This window comes from Macrobrachium rosenbergii, chromosome 2, assembly GCF_040412425.1.
Source record: "Macrobrachium rosenbergii isolate ZJJX-2024 chromosome 2, ASM4041242v1, whole genome shotgun sequence".
Classification (NCBI taxonomy): Eukaryota; Metazoa; Arthropoda; class Malacostraca; order Decapoda; family Palaemonidae; genus Macrobrachium; species Macrobrachium rosenbergii.
In genome coordinates this window covers 7,917,127-7,925,696 of record NC_089742.1, presented here as the reverse complement: position 1 = coordinate 7,925,696, position 8,570 = coordinate 7,917,127, and the positions used below count along the sequence as shown (strand labels likewise).

Here is an 8,570-nt window from a genome sequence, read left to right as displayed (position 1 = left end):
ATCATCTAAGCAATGAAGAGCACTCAATGGTTCATAGAAATTCACAATGTTACAAACATATACACCATCATTAAGCATGACACATTCCCTGAATTTATGTTCGGGAATTTCAGTCACTAGGAAAGAATCATGCTGCAAGGCAAAGTGTCGAACTGTTCCTTCTAGTACAATGGACTTATTATCTACTACCATTGGGAATGGATAGACTGACATCAATGAGTTGACGTCTGGATTGTTGAAAGGGATCACTAGTATGATTTGATTGGCTACCACTTTCACTGTTATCAGGCCATAATAGTCCACTATATTTTCTACTAGTGGCTTCAAGTGATTGTTCACAACACATTTCTGAATAATGGCTTCAATTTCACTAGGGTTATCAGAAAAGGCGACAGCAGGTTTTTACCTGCCATCATGATTGCATTGAGTAATTCCTTGTATTCCAGAAGGAAATTACTTGTTTCTATGAGCAGTTGCTCCATCATTTCTGTTTGATGGATTCTAGCAATTTCTGATGAAACATTATGGAGGGCACTATTCACAAATTCTTTCAGCACTGTGATCATTTTCTGATTTTGATTGACATTTCCTATTACTTTATTATAGACAGTGCCCTGCTCAGAAGCCCAATTTTCAAGTTGTGCCACTCTTTCCTTTAGCCTTTCAACATTACCATCGGTCGCCACTCCAAAGAGATTATGTAAAGCGACGCCTATAAAGGGTATGAGTGATCGCTTTACTACTTTCCTTGGCATAACACTATCGATGTCCCTCTGCAACTTGGAGAGCATGTCGTACAAATTTCTATCTTGGACACTTTGTAATCCTGCCTGTATCTGATTGCTCAGCTGGACTAACTGCTCTCTCTGATCGATAATGGAGTCCGTCTGGATCTTAACAATGGCTAGGTCCTGTATCATCTTAACCTTGCCATGCTCCTTGATGATGGCTCCCTTCCTTAGTTGTACGAGTGAGTTCACAATTTGACTCACTGCCAACCACCATACAATCCATTTGCTGAAATAATGTTATCAAGCAGTAAAAATCTTATCAACTCCATTTGTTTACCATTGCACTTGCCATTACCTTCTTCTCAAATTATACCTTGGGGTCATTGAAGATTCTATTTTATTATCTATCTTATCTTTATTGGACAAATCTTTTAACTGGGTAGACGACCAAGGTTCTGAATGAACTACTTTAATGTGGTTCCAATGTACAATGGATTCTTTCAAGGTAATTTCATGCATTAACTTGAATTTATTCAACTTCAAAACTTCTAAAACTCTATATGGACCTCGAAATTTTGGTGATACTTTAATATTAGGTCCTTCAAGAACATGATTGAGTACATAAACTTGTTGTCCTACCTTTAACGAGGGTATGGTGGATCTGTTATTGTAATACTTACTAGATTTTTATGTAACTCCTTTAATCTAGCCCTGGTGACTTTAACGGTCTCATACGTACGTCTTGTCTTCCAAGCAATATAGTCCTCGTAGTTGTACGTACGTCTGGGTGGTGCGGCATCATCCAAAAGTGAATTTGGCATTCTCTTTGGTAGCCATACAATAGGAAATGAGGAGTTTCTCCTATTGATTCATTTACTGTGTTGTTTAGAGTAAATTGTATGTCTTCGAGAGTCAAGTCCCAGTCTTCAGTGCTAGGGGTTACCAATGTTTTCAGAACATCCTTTATCTTGCGATTTGTTCTTTCTACTGCTCCATTTGAGCTTGGCTTATATGCTGTTATTTGACATTTCTGTATTTCATAAAAGTCACACAAATTCGTTAGAATGTCACTAGTAAATTCAGCAGCATTGTCTGAGAGCAAAACTTGAGGACATGAATGTCTGGTTATAATTCTAGACTTAAAGGCTTCTGCCACCGTTGATGCTTCTCTGTTTCTAGTTGGAACAATTTCTACGTATCTGGTCAAATAGTCAATGAAAACTAAAATCTGTTTATTTCCTCTGATGGTGTTCGGGAATGGACCTAAGAAATCCATTGTGACTACTTGAAAAGGATTTAATTCTGAAGGATACATTTCCAGAGGAGCCTTGACGTTGACATTCCCTTATGTATATTACATAGGGTACAATTCTGAACAAATCGAGTAGCATCTTCACTACATCGAGGCCAAAAATAGTTTCTAGTGATTGTTCTACATGTTTTCTTAATTCCAGGATGTCCTGATAACTTGTATGAATGGGTTAGTTCTAAAACGTCTTGTATTAGTGTATTAGGAATGTACAAACGTGAACAAGCATTTGGTTCGTCTGAAGTCTTGTACAATAACCCATCTATCAATTGAAACTCTGAATTTTTCTCACCTTGCAAGAGGTTACCAATTACTTCCTTTATTCTAGAATCCTTTTGTTGTTCCTGACGAACTTTGTCTAAATCTAAGTCTGTGATTTGACAACTGAAGGCGAAATTATGAGTGGTAATTTGTTTCTCGTTCTCTTCTTGTGATCTAGATAAGGCGTCAGCTAATGTGTTATATTTACCAGGTATGTATCTAAATTCTGGGGCAAATTCTAATACGCTAACGAACCATCTATTGAACTTCATATTATTGGTAAAAGCCCTTTTCTTGAAAAGATCACAAATGGGTTTATGATCTGTAAGAACATTAATTTTATGTCCTAGCAAAATGTGCCTAAATTTCTGTAATCCCCAGACTAATGCCAAACATTCCCTTTCTGTTGTACTGTAATTTCTTTCAGCTGCATTCAAAACTCTACTGGCATAGTATACAGTCCTCATCCTTGTTTTATCCTTTTGCATCAAGACGGCACCTAGTCCTGTACTTGAAGCATCACAGGCTAAGTAGAATTCCTTCTCGAAGTCTGGATAAACTAGGATAGGATCTGTTATCAACATATCCTTTAGTGTTTTGAACGCTGCTTCCTGTTCATCTTTCCACTCATAGTTAGCATCTTTCCTAGTTAACTCAGTTAATGGTTTTGCTATGGTAGCAAATCCCTTTATGAAAGGTCGATAATATCCTACCATACCTAGGAATCTTCTTAGTGCCTTCAAATTTCTTGGGGCTGGATAGTCCACAATAGCCTTAATCTTTCCTTCTTGCATTTTCAAACCATGTTCACTGATAACATGTCCTAGATATTCTAGAGATTTCTTCAGAAACTGACATTTCTTAATTTTTACCTTTAAACCGGCCTTTCTGAGCCTATCTAATACTAATTCTATTGTCTTGAAATGACTCTCTACATCCTTACTAGCAATTATTACATCATCAAGATAAACCGATACGTCTTCAACATCTCCCAAGATTTGCAGCATTAAACGTACAAACGTTAAAGGAGCTGAAGTAAGACCAAACGGCATTACCTCAAATTGCAAATGTTCTTTATGAGTACTGAATGCCGTGAGATGCTTGGATTCTTCATCGAGAGGAACTTGCCAATATCCACTCAGTAAATCGAGGCTAGAAAAAACCTTGGCACCTCCTAATTGAGCTAACATGTCACTAATGACTGGCATTGGCATTCGATCAGGGGATGGTGTGGGAATTCAATTTACGGTAATCAATTACCATCCTCCATGTACCGTCTTTCTTTGGAACTAGCAGTAAAGGTGAATTATAAGGTGACTTAGAAGGTATTACAACTCCATCTTCCTTCATCTCTTCAACCATCTCGTCTACAATGGGTCTTTGACTTATTGGAAGTTTGTAGTTAGGTATATAAAAGGTCTAGCACCATCTTCTATGACTATTTTGTGCTGCAGGACATCTGTCCTTCCTAACTTATCTCCTGTTACTGCTACAACACTCCTATATTTCTCTAATATCTGTATTAACCTGTCCCTACAATGAGGAAAATCTGTATTATTTACTTCCCTTCTAATTTAACTCTTGTGTCAGCTACAGAGACAAATGCTTTTTCACTTATGGTTAGTAAAGGGTTAGTAATCACAATTCCCTTACAGAATTCTATGCCGGCATGCAATTCTAGTCTCTTGTCAGAATAATTATACACATAAGTCGTACAATTTCCACCATTAAGTCTTACTAGGAATTGTCCATTTTCACAAAGTCTGGTAAGTCTTCATTAACTAATAACACATCTGTATCACCTAGGTTTTTATCTGTTACAATTCTAAGACAAACCTTTGTCAGACCTTGTGGATGCAGTATAACGCTATTGTTTAATTTGAGTTTTACAAGATTATCATCGGCAGTACTAACTAAGCAGATCTCTTCTGCATTCTGTGCATCGGCAGTGTAACAGACATCAGTATCATCTGAACTTTCATCTTGTAGTATCACAGAACCTATCTCTGTCATTTTTAGGTTGCCTAACAGCAACACCTCATTGAGATACTTCTCTTCCGTATCTTCTCTTATTATTAAGTGACTACAATCTATTAGCGTGTCAGGATCGTCAGGTTGGGAAAAAGAACTAAGTTCTTCGGAGGTATCTACTTGTCGTGCACTTGAGTTATCAGGTTCATACCTGCTATCTGAGAATTCCTCCTGAGTGGCTTCTAGGCTTTTAAAAGTAGTTTGTCTATCTTCTCCTATTTCTTCTATCATTGAATTTCTACACACTGTCCTACCCGGGTTAGCATTAAATTCTATTTCTATCTGTTGGATGTCTACTTCTTCAGATGAGGCTGTCTCAGGTAAAGTGATCAAGTTTATCTGAAACTGTTCCTCTTCTTCAAGAGAGCAAACATTTCCTCTATCAATTTCCTTGATAGTGATTCTTCCATTGCTACAATCTAGTGCAATTCCACATCTTTTCATAGCCTGGAAGGAAAATAGAGCTTGAGCTGGAAAATATTTCTCTTCCAACACCACAAACTCTTCCCTGTATTTCTTATTTAGAATTTCTATCTCTAAATTGACATTGCCTATAGCCCTTATTTGCTTTCCAGCGATCCCCTTTATGGTCCTATAGGATTCTCTCATTTGGGAAAGCTCACAACCTATATGTTTTATTAAAGTGCCTTTATCTATGATACTTACAGTACTGCCTGTATCCAACAATATGGAACTCAGTACACCTTCTAAGTGTACTTGTATGATAGGCAACTCTTCCTGACACGTATTAAAATTCTTTACAGAAAACACTATTTCATTACTTCGAGTAATGTCTGTTGGGGACACATCCTTATTCACTGTCACTATTTCTTTCTGTAAGGATGGACCTTTCTGCTGCACTCTCTGTGATTGTCACTGAGAATCCCCTGATTTGGGTTACTGGGGGAGGTATTCTGATTATTAGGCTGAGTACTTTGGTTATTTTGAGACCCCTGAGAATTTCCCTGTTTGTTGTACCAACAGTTTTGGATTAAATGTCCTGTCTTATTGCAATTCGAACACCATTTGTTTCTTCTACAATTCTGGGTTGTATGGTTGTTATAACCACAATTTCCACAACTTTGTCTCTGCCTATTGAACTGTGGCCTATTATTCCCTGAATTTTGGCCTTGACTAGCTCCCCTCTGTCCAGGAGTCCTGTTATTTCCACTGTTATTTCCATTAGTTCCAGTGGTATTCCCATTGTTACCTCTATTTGGCGGCCTACCTTGATTGTTTCTATTTGATTGATTAAATCTCCTATTGTTGTTCCCACCATTTCTATCAAACGAATTTCTATTTCCCTGATACCTAGACCTAGCTTGCCCTGATTGGTTTCTATTGGACTGATTGCTATTATTTCTTGGGTTTCCACTAGCTACGGTTCCCGTAAAATCTGCACTACTACTTGATGAATTCTGTTTTACTTTCCTTTCTATGTACATCAAAGTTTGTACAATTCCATCATTTGGCTTCCTATCACAGTACTTCTTTAAGGCTACTCTTTCTTCCTTACCCAAAGCATCGTAGATTGGTCCTAATGACATATATCTAAGTACCTTGGATATACTAGCTAAATCTGTTTCATCATCATCAAATTCATCCTTCCTTCCAACAACAATTCCTACAGCTTTCATATCTGTCGTCACTCTATCTATAGCTTCTTCTACTCTAGTGGCTAAAACTAAGTGATTACCCTCATATTTCTGATGATGGAAAGTTCCTATGTTGTACCATGGATCTTTCTGTGCTTCTGGTTGCAAAACTGTAAGCACTGTTTCTTGAATTCGTTAAACAGAGTAATATTCCTAAAAGTACTGAATGAAGAACTGTATGTGCATCACCATGTTCCATACTAACATACAAGAGTGCTTCATCTATTTTCTTTCTCTCATCTGTGATACCAGCAGCTGAAATTCTGCTTTCTGTGTCTGCTATCCATCGATTTACACCATATTCTTCTAATCTACTTTTATCTACATTACTTGGGTCTACTGTTCCACAAAATCTAGTGGCTTGGGTTATTACGGCGGCTTGCGCCATATTGTAATTTCTAGGTACAATGGAAGTTATTGGGTTAGTGGTTACAACTGAAGGGTTAGGCGCACTCGGTAAACTAAGTGGGGGACCTTGACTACGAGAACGTCTGGGTCTAGTATTACTAGGATCAATTGGTCTAGAAAGTCGTTCAGGTACAGGTCTTAGGTTATATGGAGTCTGGTCTTCGCTTCTTGTCTGTTGCAGTCGGGAGATTACTTCATCCAAAGTGTTATTCATATTAATTCATAAAATATTCAATGATTCCAAGAATGAAAAATTGAAAAAAAATTAATTTGAGAATCAGGTACTTACTTCAATTGCATGTTTGCTGAGTTGACTGTATCCCTCTATACAAAAAAATTCAAATTTTTCCTAACTCATTCCTTCATAGGACTCTCTCACAATCTGAAAAAGTCTGATATTAGTATTTATGTATACAATTGTTTGGGTTCCACTGCAAAATGCTGCGCCAAGTGTTTAACAATAAAATTTATTATGATAGAATTATTTAAACAGAATTGTCTCTATCACCAAGTGAACGAAAATTTCTATTTCGTAAAAAAAAATTACTAAATATGAGAAAAAAAATTATTTCCTTCGTACAACAATAAGGAAATATTATTCAGAATATTATTCAAAAGAAAAATAATTTACTTAAATTATTTATGTTTAAAAAAATTATTTGCGCACTGCAGGGAAAAATAATTATATAAAAATTTCACGCACACAAAAAAAATTTAATTATTCACAGAGAAAAAAAAATTCTCTTGATAATTCCCCGATACTAGGAATGAATGTTTACTATTCAATTAGCTTCGTGTCGCCTTGCACTTGAAGATCGCGCTGATTGCACTTGAGCGCAATTTGTCGTTAGCATCCAGCGATAATTCGGCACAGCTCGGCCGACTTCCAGTCCGTATTTGCTGAATTTGGCGAAGAAAAAATTTGGAATCCTTCCAAATTGTTGATTGAAGGCGTCACTTCCTTTCGAGAGGCGGTTATCAACGCGTTGACTTCTAAACTTTATCGCCGTTCCGAATTCTTCACTCTCTTTCGTCGCCGCCGCTCTCTTCGTCGCCGTCGTCGTCACTGCTCTGCTACCGCTACCTTTTCGCTAAGTCTCCCTTTTAGCGACCAAAAATTTTGGGAATTTCGTGTATTTAAGTCCGTACACGATAGAAAAGTTCACTGAACTGACGTAGATATTAGCGACTTTCATACGTCCGCCAACACTGTTTGTTTTCGTCTTCTCCGCTTCTGCGATCGGCGTAGTATAGGGCGCGAGTTGCTGATTCTTTCTTTCGTAAATTTCGTTTTCTTATAAAAATCACCGCTGATCTATGCCGTGATTATTACTATTGTTCTTATTATGGTCATATATAATTATTAAACTGAATTTCTGGTTGATCTTATGCGAATGTTCGGAAGTTTCAAACTAGGCAGAGATTTACCGCTGTCAATTTTTCATTCCGATCGACGCAAAAAGATTCACTGCTTCTTGGAATATTTCGTTCTGCTTCGTTTCCCTTCTGCTACAGTGTTGATGTTGTATTGGTGTTTCTAGTGCTGAAGACCGTCTTGAGATTATTTGCGCTGTTAAATTGAGAGTTAGTTTTAGCGCCGTCACTGCTCACTCTCTGTAAATTTCTCTAGGGCCGTGAACTTTAATGTTTTTCAAATGTGCGCTGGGCGAAATCCTCCGAAACTGCCACCATTATTTGTTATGCGGTGCACTTTTATTTGTATTGCGTTGCACCACATATGAATGACTCCGTTTCTGTCTGTTGACTTTCACTTGATAGTAACGCAGGGGACTCGGTAAGTTAGGTTGAAATTGTCTATTAATATTTTCTACTTTTCCAGGAGGGGGTAAGAATTCACCGGGCACGGTTTTTCATAAGTTTTATTCTTAACACTAAACTATTTCACACGGCCAGCCACACTGGACTTAGAAATTTCTTGATGTTAAGAGAGGAGCGAGTGACACAATCCTACCCAATTTGGTTTTCAAGTAACTCTGACTAAAAATTGATCAGAATGAACTCTGGACCTATGTTGAATAAAACTCCGCCTCCTTGAGGACGTCTACTTTACTCTTAATGGTTCAATCTTAACTCCCACTTTTGGCAAGGACAAATCAGGTCAATTTTGCTGACCTTTTCACTTCTTAGTCTATCCTCTAACTCCTCCTTCCTTTC

At 37.5% G+C, this 8,570-nt stretch overlaps 1 long non-coding RNA gene across 1 annotated transcript in view; it reads right to left on the bottom strand.

Moving 5' to 3' along the window:
• Positions 1-7,562, bottom strand: part of LOC136843750 (uncharacterized) — an 8,868-nt gene extending 1,306 nt beyond the window's left edge. Inside the window, exons 1-3 of the long non-coding RNA XR_010854662.1 lie at positions 7,175-7,562; positions 6,685-6,777; positions 1-1,017 (exon numbers count right to left, since the gene is read on the bottom strand). The exon at positions 1-1,017 is cut by the window's left edge and continues 1,306 nt beyond it. This is a non-coding gene — a long non-coding RNA (uncharacterized lncRNA). The remainder of the gene's footprint in view (positions 1,018-6,684; positions 6,778-7,174) is intronic.
• Between the last annotated feature and the right edge of the window lie 1,008 nt (positions 7,563-8,570).